At 35.4% G+C, this 13,649-nt stretch overlaps 2 long non-coding RNA genes across 2 annotated transcripts in view; one reads left to right on the top strand and one right to left on the bottom strand.

Annotated features, from left to right (window-relative positions):
* The window catches only part of LOC141350124 (uncharacterized), a 148,616-nt gene that overhangs the window by 65,724 nt on the left and 69,243 nt on the right, over window positions 1–13,649 (bottom strand). The window lies entirely within an intron of this gene.
* On the top strand, window positions 930–1,952 carry LOC141350123 (uncharacterized). The gene is made up of 2 exons (XR_012358109.1): window positions 930–1,274; window positions 1,398–1,952. It is a non-coding gene; the product is annotated as an uncharacterized lncRNA (long non-coding RNA).

Genomic DNA, 13,649 nt, shown 5'->3' with positions numbered 1-13,649 from the left:
TAACTTTAGTGTGCATACACTGTTGGACTATGCTACTGGAATAAAGAAATGCATGTATGCCTTCCATACAGATTGACATATCAGTAGATGAATGCAAGGGGTGGATCAGGCAAGAGGATTTTACCCTTGATGTTTGGCTAGGTCCAATATAGTCTGTGATGTGGATGAGATTTTTCTGGCCTGACCCAGAACTAAGACGGGATGTTGAGGTGAAATAATAAAAAAATTACAGTTGTGCTGTGTATAGCACATTAATGAATAAAACATTTTATTAGCAAATGCATACATTGATTGTGTCTTTTGGTCATGTGAAAAGGTTTTTGAGGGGGAGAACCACAAGCAACTTACCAGTTTGGGATATATTGTTTTGAATTGATTGCACCAGTGTGTAATACTATGTTGTAGTGTGTGTGTTTTTGAAAGCTTGTGTGTGTTGTCTGAGGGAAAAGTTTGGTATTTGAGTAAGAGTGAATGGTTTTGAGTGTAGAGCTTCATTTTGATCTGAAAATATGATGTTTGGAGTATTGTGTGAGACTTTATGGAATTGTCTTTACTGTTTTGAGAATATGAGGCATAGTTTCAAGAATTGTGTAAAAATGTTAGGTATAATGAAGATGTAAATTTTGCAGTAATTGTTGAACTGTAGAATAGTGGGTTAAGCAAAGGACATTGTATAGAAGTGTTGCACACTTCTTGCACACAGCAGGCTTTCAAAAAAAGTCAGCAAAAAATGGGGGGCCTGTGCCCCAGTAGAGCTTTATATCTAGCAATGCCCATGAATATATGCATGTGCTATGTATGTATGTATGTATGTATGTATGTATGTATGTATGTATGTATGATTTAACAATTTATACTTTCCAAATAAACAACTGCACCTTAGCATGCATGTGCATGGGATATAGCCTAAAGACAAAAATGTGCATTACACAAATAACAGTTTTATTGAAACTGCAGAGACCTTCCTTTCATTTTCTACGTTTGTCAGTACTCTACTCAGCACCGACTGCTTCAACCAGAATGCGTGCCAAAGGCGATGGAGCATAATGCTTGAGTAGGAAGCTGAGATTCAGGCGCAAGGAGAGGACAGGACACGTAAGAGACACTAGCAACAAGGAGGCTGATAGGTCCTGACCTATAGTCCTAACTCATACTCCTAATCAGTAGGTGGCAGTACTGCACCTAAAAGTTGTTTGCTAACCACCAGTAAAACTCGAGAAGGAGACTGATCGTTGGCATGCTCTCAACCCAGGAAAAACTTCAAGCTTTACAAGGTTTATAGTTTTCAGAGGTGGTGCTTTCCAGTTTTGATTGCATCTCTTCCAGGAGAGATTTTTGTGAACCAGAGGGGAAGGAGTGAGAAGCGAGAGAGTAATCATTGTTGTTTTGTTCCACAGATGCTGTTTTAAACCAGTTTCCACGGCCGAAGCTGATGTTAGAAAATCCATCAACAGTAGAATATGCGAGCTAAGACACCAGGTGAAGTGCAAAAGCATGGGTATATAAGTCATTTAAATCAGTGAAGAGCTAAGATGGACTCCTAATCAGGATAAAGGCCTGTTCTTTTGTCAATTTATTTCTTTGGTTTTCCATGTTGCCAAAGCTCCTTGAAAGTTTGTTTATTATTTATTTATCTATTTTTGTCTGTGCATTTTGTTGATATTGTATTTTTAACTGTATAACGGCACTGCTGAAGTTTGAAATAAATAGACATTGGTCATTTAAATTGCTTTAATTTATATTTTGTATATTTTCTGTTTAATGTCACTCTTTTAACATGTAATTTATGTAAATGTAATGCAAGACATTTATGTAATGTAAAGCAAATCACATTGTCTGACCATGTGCAAAACCTCTTGTGGTTGTAATAGGCCTGTTTGGCTTTCTACCTCAAATTGGTTTTAGTATGTGTGCCTGATTAAAAGAAAATAAAGGTGGCTTTTGATAGATTATCCATTAGTCTGTGTTAATATGTGGTATAAATGTGTGTACATATTTTTATGTATATATTTCTATATAATTTTACATGTTACTTAAAATACATTCTACCATATAGTAAACATACATGTGCCACTATATCTGTACATATATTGTTAATACATTTTTGCATATCAATCGGAATACAATATGGCGGATATTTATGAATATAATATTGCATATATTTTGAGAGATATATATATAAACACATATATTATATTCACGTACCATATATTAAAAGCAACAATTATTTATATTTATCAATATACTCCAATAAATTACATATATTTAGAATATATATATAAACATATTACTCATGTATTTTACAATATACTGCAATATATTGCATACATTTAGCATATATGTATCAACATATTACTCCATATATTGCCAATATATACTGCAATATATTACATACATTTAGAATATATTTATCAACATATTACTCCATATATTGCCAATATATTCTGCAATATATTACATACATTTAGAATATATGTATCAACATATTACTCCATATATTGCCAATATATACTGCAATATATTACATACATTTAGAATATATGTATCAACATATTACTCCATATATTGCCAATATATACTGCAATATATTACATGCATTTAGAATATATGTATCAACATATTACTCCATATATTGGCAATATATACTGCAATATATTACATGCATTTAGAATATATGTATCAACATATTACTCCATATATTACCAATATATACTGCAATATATTACATGCATTTAGAATATATGTATCAACATATTACTCCATATATTGCCAATATATACTGCAATATATTACATGCATTTAGAATATATGTATCAACATATTACTCCATATATTACCAATATATACTGCAATATATTACATACATTTAGAATATATGTATCAACATATTACTCCATATATTGCCAATATATACTGCAATATATTACATACATTTAGAATATATTTATCAACATATTACTTCATATATTGCCAATATATTCTGTAATATATTACATAAATTTAGAATATATGTATCAATATATTACATACATTAAGAATATATGTATCAATATATTACATACATTAAGAATATATGTATCAACATATTACTCCATATATTGGCAATATATACTGCAATATATTACATACATTTAGAATATATGTATCAACATATTACTCCATATATTACCAATATATACTGCAATATAATACATACATTTAGAATATATGTATCAATATATTGCATACATTTAGAATATGTGTATCAATATATTACATACATTTAGAATATATGTATCAACATATTACTACATATATTTCCAATATATCATGGGATATATTAAATAGTATAATGAGATGTATTTACTCAATATATGAAAACGGCAATAATTGCAGTATTGTATAATATATTGCAATATATCACTTACATATATTAAATATATTCTTATATAATATATCATGATATATATTACTATGTAAATTTCACAATATATGGAGACACATGAAATATATTGTCATGTAATATATTAAGAAATATATTTTTGTTGCATAAGGGTAGTACCACAAGGGTCGTGTCAGGTCAGCTCACGTTTGGGGGGTTTTCCACTGAGTATAGTACGTAGTACCCAATACTTTTTTTAGTACCACCTGGTTGGGGTTCCAAGTGAGCTGAGCTTATACTAAAAACATGATGTGAAAACACTGAGATCACTGAATGGTCTGAAAGAATCGTCACTACCAGCGGCATTGCCATGCAAGATTAGATTTACCTTTGTGCTTTCTCAAGCAAACCTGTTGTCATCTGTGCTTTGTTGTGAGTTCTCAAACTCATTTTTAGTGGTGAAAAACATCCACAGGCTGAGAATCAGGTACTCGCAGTTTTTGGTGGCACCTCATGTCATGTGAGACAGAGGTAGTAGGGCTGTGACGATTAATTGTGCAAATGCGCGTTTTCTCAATGAATGAATTTTAATGAATTAAGGTGAAATGCCGCCACATCCAAAAGCTAGAGAGCGCTCTCGTGCAGAAATGCCATTCATGCCACAGAAGAAGTACCGTTACAAAGCTATTCCAGGAAATGTCTAGAGGCATGTAGAGGGTATGCACATGATGTCACCTTTGGCGAAAGTGACTGCGGTTATGCCCACTGAGTGGCAAAAAGTCTGAGCAACAGCATTAGCATAGCGTGAAAAACGCGTCTAAAATGGGAAAAGTAATTGTGTGATCGACTGTGCTAACAGATTTCACAAAATTTTGAAGCGGTCTTTTTCCAGACTGCAAAAAACACTCAAAGGAGAAGTAAATCAGCAGGAGTAGCCATATGTCAGGTATGTACGATTTTGGGATAAAAAATCCTATAAAAATACACAAATGAATACTCTTTTTCTTTTTGGTAATTGCAAAGTTTTGTCAGTGAGCCTTCATAAAATAAAAACACATCTATTATTATGATGAGCCTTGTGTTCTACAAAGGTGGGGTGGTTTAATAGTGTTAGGCAAGACAAACATATATGTCAGGAAAAGCAATGTCTGGCCATATGCCAATGTCCACAGACTACTGGTTGTTTGGAAAATTTGTTAGGGTCACTGTTAAGGCCAACTAAATTCAATTTAAGCTGATAATAGTCAGTTTTACTGGCATTTTTCGCAGTAGCTGCTATGAAAACCGGCCATTTTGTTGAATGTTTTGCCACTTAACAGGGCGAGCTCCGGTGTGGTCACGTGGAAAAGTGGCATTGTTGCATACCTTCAATTTATATCGCTGTTCTTCAGATTGTTTCAGGTATTTTCATGATAATAAATAATATTTTCAATGACTGTGTTTGACGAGTGTTGGTTTTTTAAATGCACGTTATAAACGACTCAAACTCATAGTGATTTTTGATTTATAAGAACTTCCTTCTGATCACAAAGCCGTTGTACATGCACAAGCTTGAATCGGATCCTTGCGATTCAGAATCAATTTCAGGTAGCTATTTTTAATGGGGAACACGATGCATTGTCACAGCCCTAAGGGGTAGTGTTAAACATGATGTGCAATCTATTTGTGGTGGTCAATTTTGATTTCGGGGCGGACTGACAAATAAATGAATGTATGGGAAACACTGCATTAAAATTTTTGTATCATGTCACAGCAGGAGGCAGCGCAAAAATATCGACACACCTATAATCCCTCCCGCTCTAAAGTGGTACTAAACTCAATTGAAAAGCTACCCGAGTCAAAGTACAGTGAGCTGACACAACCTTACCTGTGGGGCACTATGCAATGGAAAAATGCCATTAGAGAGTGTAGTGGGGAGCCCACATGTACCTAAATCACTGCATGTTCAGACATTCGGGTGAACAAGACCTTGTTTACAAGGAGGTCGAAAAACAGAATCAAGCGACGAAGCGAGGCAGACTCAGGTCTCCTCAAGCAGATTGGGAGATGTGTCTACATGATTGACTAAGTGAAAACATATGGTGTTGAAAGACCCTGGGGACTAAGGGCTCTCTACTGAAGATGCTCTCCTTTACCTTCCTTTCTCCTTCCTCCTCATCCTTCTCCTCCTCTTTTTTCCAGCTGGTTGCTTGGTAATTAAGAGGGGTGTGGACCGTGTGTAGCACAGAGCTGATGAGGTCAGAAATAGGGTTCACAGCCAACGCACTGTTATTCTTTGTAATGCATGCTAGAGCGTCTCAAACCTCTCTTCGTCTGTCAATTAAGGCAATTAAACCCTAGAGAAAGAGAGGAGAACCTGGCTGCTCAGGCAATTATGCAAAATAATAATTACATGCTGACAGTCAGGCGACGTGTTCTGACAAAATGGCCATCAGTGATTACTGTATGTGCCGCTTTTTCAGATGCTGCAAGAAACCACGGGCCACTTTATGTCACGCCACAAGCTTAAACTTCAGCATGACGTCGTATCATCTGGTCTTCCGGCCCTGTTGTTCCTCTTTCATTTTTGTAATCAGTACTTGTCCGTTAATCAAATCTTATCAACCCACTGTGGTGAGTACATTGATTAGTCCAGCCATTATCTCTTGTAATAAGAGATGTCGCCTCTAACACTACAAATTTGCCTATCAAACAACCGAAACGACTATTGTGATAAATACAAAAATTTAACTAAAGATCCTATCATGCAAATAATTTTTATTTTGCTCCAAGGCTCCAATGATTTATCCAGAGTGGGATTACTAGGATGGTATTCTGGGGTGAGCAACTAAAAGTTAATGGATGACATCAAATTCAAATTATTTGAAAATAAAAACACTTGAAAAAAACCCTGTACAAATTAATTTTTAAAAAGGTGCAGAAAATGTGCCAGGTCTGATATAATTACATTCATTTAGATGGTCCCATGACATCTATGATTATAAGTAACACTGCACCTACAGAACGTGTCAACAAACTTAAATTGGAGTATTAGTTTAGTATTGGTTGATTGTTAAGGGTTGCTTTTTGTGATTTTTTTATTATAAGCACTATAATTAAGGAGACGACAGGAAAGTACAGGGGAGAAAGAGGGGTTTGGGATCGGTAAAGGACCTGAAGCCGGGATTCAAACTTGGGTCACTGGAAGTGCGTCTGCAAAATACGTCGGAGCAGTGGCGGTTCTAGACAAATTTCACTAGGGGGGCCAAGGAGGGGCCAGTGTTTTACCAGAGGGGCACACAAAAAATGGCAAGAAATTATATTTAAAGATAATAGGGGTGGTTACAGGAATTAGTTTAAGACAGGACTAGGCCTTATAGTTTAATTAGGAAATATAAGTAGTTTTAACAAACATGCCTTACTAAATACATTACTTGTGTGCATTTTGAAGCAAAACAAAAGGCACTGGTGTATTTTAAGATATGGCATTGCAAGTTGTTTTCAGTTTGGACAGCTCTTACATTTATTTTAGTCTAGGACTAGTTTAATCTCTTTCCGGGAAACTGCCCCGTAAACTTTATTTTACTTTACAATCATATACATTTTTATTTAATACAAGAGTGAGTGCATGTGCAAAAGGGGAGCTGGGCTCTTTTCTAAAGCCCCCCCAACCGATAATCATGCGAGCCTACTCAATAAACTTTATGAAATGCAAACTTTTATAATGACAAACGTTTGTTTTAGTTTACATAAACACACATTGCTAGACAGTTAGGGACCACAATCTAATCAGTATTTAAAATAATATTTATTTTAAATTGTAAAAAATTTTATATGTAACATTTAATTAAATTCCTCCAATTGTATGCATGTATATGTAAGAGCATAATTACAGCGCTTTTTACAATGTGTAAACATAAAAAAGTTAGGGAGATGTTGGTTTTACCGGTTGTTGATGAGTAACAGCTGTGAATGATCACTGCGCTTAAGCAGCCACGTCACAGGAGAAAAATTGAAAAGTGTCCCAATGTCAAGTCAGCTAGAGTCCTTACCAGTGCCCAAACCTGCATACACATTCACAACATCGGGAGATTGGGAACAAATTCGCCGAACATCACCCGCAGCCGGCTACAGTGATTGGGTGCGCAGCTCTAATTTGCCCGTGTAGACGTTGCGTCACATTAGTTCCGCTTTTGGCGCTCGCGTGTAAAATCTAAATAAATGTATACTTTTTTATTTGGTCAGCACGGGGTGGCCACAGGGGTGGCCAGGGACATGTCTACAGAGGCACGGGCCACCCTTGGCCTCCGTGTAGAACCGCCACTGCGTCGGAGACTTGTTCACTACACCATCGGCTCAGCAACTTTTTTGTATCAATTTATTTTTTGTAGTTTATTTATAGTACATAGAATGTGTATTGGTGCATTATCACAATAAAATGCAGTACAATTTCAGACAAAATGGTTCAAAAGTTTTCACTGGGACGGTATGACATTTTGGAACAGATATGTAACTTTGAGGAACCAGTATATACCTTTTAATGTACCAATGTCTGTACTTTAAAGATACCGCCCCAGTGACATATTTTGTACTTTCTTGTACCTTCTTGTACCTTTTTTCTGAGAGTGTTCAGCACTGTGTTAACAGTGCACAATGTCAAGGGGTAACCCCCCGAGAAATCACATACTAATAAAAGAAATTTATACCTTGTAATGCGCTGTAAGTCAAAATGTCTACAAAAAACATATATACACAATGAAATCTGTTAATACACTAATTAGAGTTAGTTTACATGTACACTCTCAGAAATAAAGGTACAACATTTGTCACTGGGACAGTACCCTTTCAAAAAGAAACACCTTTATACTTAAAGAGTGCATATTAGTACTTCAAAGGTACATATTGGCAGTTCAAAGATACATATTTGTACCTAAATGGTACATATTAGGACCTTTTTTAAAGGGTACTGCCCCAGTAACAGCTTTGTACTTTTATTTTTGACAGTGTAGGTGCAATGTTCCTTATAGTCAACAGAATGTCAAAAGGACCATCAAAATAAAGTCATGCTTTAAAAGTGTTGAATTGGACTCTTTTAAAGACAGTGCTGAGAGTAGGACAACAAAACATGAAGAAAACAGACGAAGCAACTGCAGTACAGCCTCAGGGATGCCAAGACAGTGATTTTAAGAAGCGATAGGTATTCTTGGGAGATGTTGTGTGTTTTCTTGGCCTCTAGTCGAATGAGGACAGAAGTAAATAAGCAGCTGTTGCTATCGAGGGTTCTGTAAATAAGGAGGCCAGGGTGTGCATTCCTGTCTCTCCAGACTAGGAATGAAGGAAATATAAGAACTTTAACAGATGGTTGCATGCAAAGCAGCTTGAATAAACTCTTATCCTAGGAGAACGTTCTCCAAAAGTGATATGCAACTCCGATACCCACCTGCCACTCTGGAGAGCATTACTCTGATGAAATCAGGAAGTGATGATGGGAACGCTCATTCCAAAAATGTTTAAAGTATATGAGTTGGTGTTGGAGTACATTCTTGCTTTGCACGGGTCGGGTGGAATTCCTACTGTTATCCCATGTGGTTTGCTGTCATTTGGGAGTTGGCAATACCACTGAGTCTGCAAATATATAATGTAATAAATACAGTCTCCTCTCAACGGAGACCTTCCCAAGTGCGTTACGCTGCTTTCCATATGGTGAGCGCTAATTAACAGACATAGACGTCCCAACTGAACCGTAGTCCATGCTCCTTACCTGGACACATCATCTGTCTCTTTATTGTAGCATTTCCTAACAGTCTAATTTTACATTTTTCCTAGACCCCATACAGTATACTGCTTAAGGAATTATTCAACAAACCCATATCGGTAATGAGCTCCCATTCTGTACTGTTGCTAATGCATACTGTGAATTACTGCAGTTTCATTCAATGTCACCGGTTTGCTTAAACAGCCAAAAAATAAAGTAGGCAGAGATGGCGGTTTATAACTTCATTCATACAGCTCCATTCAACAAAAGTTTAACCGTCTTAAAGATGCAGAATCCTTGAACAGGCTGTCAAAGCAGATTCACAGCAAACAAGCAGACAAAACCATCATGGCCGCCTCAGGCAAACAGGGTCAGGAATCAGCCCAAGTCTCCGGCTAGTGCTGAATCAGGGCCGGAATGTGATTTGCAAGATTCATTTGCAAACCTCATGAGCTCAGCAATATCATAACCTGATCCGCCTGACAAATGAGCAACGGCAGCAACAGAGCCCCAGGTTGTGAGAGGTTATGGGCCACTGAGAGAAACATTGCCTGGTGTATATAAATGTGTGCATAGCTAATATATGTTTTTCCTTTGAGCACAAACTTTTTCCACATTTATTCCACCATAATACCAGTGCATATGTTCCCTATGGATATATTATCCATCCATTACGTTGCTTCGGTACAAGACCGATTTATCTAAAATATGACAGCCCAATAACGGGTTTTCAACAAAGTGAACTACATACTGCACAGATGGCTGCTTCACTGGGTTTCTCATACTCAACACTAACACTGGCATGGGTTCGGGTCTCAGGTGTTTTTATTAGAGCATGGCAAGGATACAGGGCACGAATTCATGTGTGAGAGAGAAACGTTTCTGAATGTCTTTCCCATACCGCATCCGACACTATCGACCGGTATCCACTCCAGCTCCACCAACTTGACCAAGGCTACTAAAGAGCGGTCCACTCTTTATTCCAGACTCATCCTTCAGCCTGTGCACTCGTCTTCTGTTCATTGTGTGATTCCAATGCTCATTATCATCACTTGCTTCCTCTCTCTATTCCTCTCTGTCAATCTCACTTTCCTTCACACCTTGTTACACACATTTTCACATACAGAACTGGAGGGTGAAAGAGTGAAAAAGTGTGTGTGTGTGTGAGCAACGAAACAAGCAGGGGTTGCATCAATATGTGTCTTTCCAGTTTTATTCTCCTGAGCCAAGACATGGGTGACATCCTTCCTAACCTGCAAGTGAAAAAGAAAAAAAAAACAGCCAGGATTTTTTTTCAAGACGCTATGAAGATTACTGTAGTCAGAGGCAGGAAAGAGCAGGTCTGACTTCCCCATCATTCCCGGTGCCTTTGAATTATGTTGCATTAAGCCTCTCTGGTTTCTCAAAACTAAATGTCCATGACCGAAAAACTGCCTTTTTTACACCAAGACACTAAGCTGTCGGACTGTTTTCTGCAACCCCAGAAAACAAACAAAAAATACTATATATATATATATATATATATATATATATAAAATTTGTCATTCCAGCCCTTCGTCCATTTGATAAGTGATATTTACAGTATTTGATGTATTGTGGTGAAATGAACAGCAACGTTTTTAAATTTCAATTGTTTGTTTTACAAAAAAGCTTAAAATAACTTAGAAACAGTTAAAGGGACCAATAAATAAATTAACAATTTTACCAATTTAACCCTAATAAGTCCCTTGGGGTCAATCCTACCCCAAGCAACTTTTCTTTAGTTTAAAAACATGGTTCCCTTCATATCAATGGAATAAGATTTTTGCGACTTTTCCAGATTATCTGTCAAGATTCATATAAAAAACTGGGCTTGATTTGATCGTTCTAAAGAGGTGTAAAAAAAATACCAAAAAAAGGCCCTTTGGGGGTAAAAAATGACCCCAATTGAAATGAATGGGAAATGCAAAAAAAATATTCATCAAAAAAATAAATAAATAAATAAAAGAAAAATCAATGCATCCAGAATAAATTGGAAAATTTTAACCCAGAAAGGTAAGCCTGGTACTAGAGCACAAATGCAATATAGAAAAGACATGCTCAATCACACACATACACAAACAGACACACACAAACACACAAATGTATGACTGCCACGGAGAGCATTTTTTATAGAATTTGGCAAAAAGACAGCAACAGATGCAAAACAAAGATGTAAAATGCTCACATACACACACACAAACACAGAAACACACACAAAGACACAGTAAAACATATACACACATAAAGACACAGACACACACAAAAAGACAAAGTCACAAACACGCATGCGCGTTTCTGTGGCATTTTGTAAGAATAGAAATTTCAAAATGCATCAAAAACTACAAAAAAAAACTACTATTTGAAATAATATTTATTTTTAATGTCCTTTCTAATGTTTATATACATAAATTCACAAAATGTATCACTAAAGTAGTGATGCTGAGCAGTTGGCCAAATCCAGTAAAATGAATGGGTCTCGATGGGCATCTGCTGGTCAATTTTTTTTAAACTGTAGTTCTTTTATGTTTTTTTTCTAAACACCAAATGGTCGAATTCAACACATAACATCTAGATCAATATCTTAAACAGTTTAAATCAAATTTAGATAAAAATTTATGTACATTTTTTATAAAAATTTGATATTTTACAGGCAAGCTAATGATGTGGAATTGAGTGGTAAACAGGTATAAAAGTACTTCATATCTCCCAAAACACAGCACTAATGAATAGATGGGAAGTAAAAAAAATATATATTATTTGTATCAATAAAATTAAATACAATTAAAAATGTATATATTTCTTGTAATCACTCTTTTAATTTCTGGGGTCATTTTTACCCCAAGGAACTCTAACGTATATAAGAAAATAGGGGCTTATGAAGGTTAAAAGTCCTCAGCAGTTCATTGAAAATCAAACTGAAGATGCAGAGATTTTATTCAGTATAATACAATATATCATCTCTTGAGTTAAAGGAAACTAGCTTGAAGTATTCAAAGTGTAGTTATTGCACAGTTAAAAATAGCATCGCCCACAAAGCAGTCATTAGAACGACCTAATACGATGCTTCTCAAAGGTGATCAAAATACCTTCAATCAGTCAAGTGTGAATAACATCACCTCAATAAGTGTTAAGGGGAGAAGTCAAGCTAGAATAATAACAAGATATCTCTGTTCTCAGTGACTGGAAGAACTTTGGAGTGGAATGAATCATTTGTTAATTTTCATGAATAAATTATTTCTCCATGCATTAAAAACACTCTTAATGAGGGAATTCATCTTCTTTCTGCCCTTTTTAAAATGTGCCAGTGTATGCATGAGAGATAGTGATTATATTTTGTGTGTGTGCACAAAAAAAGACTATAATCCGTTTGTGGTTTAAAATCAACATTTTCTAAAGCAAGTATGTTTTTACATTAAAAAATGTTAATCAATGTTTGCAAAGAGAAATAAGTATAACTTAAACACATTCTGTTGTAGAACTTTGTGCTGTGGTCTTTTTTAAAAACGTTTTACTATTTTGGTATGACTAACTATTTACATAAAATTTCGCTCCGAAGTTCAGATCATTTTTAAAGATTAATTTTCTTCTGTTGGTCCAGGTCAGCAAGGCCAAGAAGCAATAAATGAAAATCTCCACTTAAGTCTTAACTTTATGCACTATTTGCATTTGTAAAAAGAATACAATGAATTAATGGTCAGTTCCTATGAAATATGCATATTTCCCATTCCCCCTTCACTTCTTAATATTTTATGTCATACGTGGTCATTTTAATATAGCCAAGATAAAGACAAACGACAAAAACCTATATGAAAAGAGGCTTCCAGAAGAGGGTAAAAGTTTTTCTTGTTCACAGCCTACAGTACTTCCATCCCTTGAGACTTTTAACACACTTGATCTTGAAAAAGTACCTGTGCTGCACACATTTAAAAATCCCCCGGTGGCCCCATTTCACCGTTCTGCTGTAAAACTACATGAATAATTAGACATCTCTGGATTTTGACAATGTTGCTAGATCTCTTTTAGTCTGGAAATAATAAACACCTTAGGTTCCCTATCAACTAAAGTATTTATTTCCAAATGTACAGTATGTACACTGATGCACTTCTTGAGGTTTTAACCTGAAATGCTATTAAAATAGTATCAAGGGAGTTCTCATGTTTGGTGGGCTTATATTTTCTACTTTCTCATCTTTTAAATACAATTTTGGCTTTGTTATATAAAGTAGTACAGAAATAAAGGTACAACAGATGTCACTGGGATGGTACCTTTTAAAAAGGTCCTAATATGCACCATTTGTGTACAGATATGTATCTTTGAGATTAGTATGTACCTTTACTAATATACAAAAATTAACTTTTAAAAGGATACTGCGCACTGTAAAACCTGTGCACTGTAAATAAAACAAGTTCACAATACTCAAAATTTTTGAAAAAACGATTACATAAAAAACATTTAAATGAACCAACTTTAAAATTTTAAGTAAATAATATTTCTAAATTACAATTAATCCAAGTCTATAATTTATTTTTATTT

This window comes from Misgurnus anguillicaudatus, chromosome 16 (genome assembly GCF_027580225.2).
Source record: "Misgurnus anguillicaudatus chromosome 16, ASM2758022v2, whole genome shotgun sequence".
Lineage (NCBI taxonomy): Eukaryota > Metazoa > Chordata > Actinopteri > Cypriniformes > Cobitidae > Misgurnus > Misgurnus anguillicaudatus.
The sequence above is the reverse complement of the archived record's forward strand: the minus strand, read 5'-3'. Positions and strand labels throughout refer to the sequence as shown.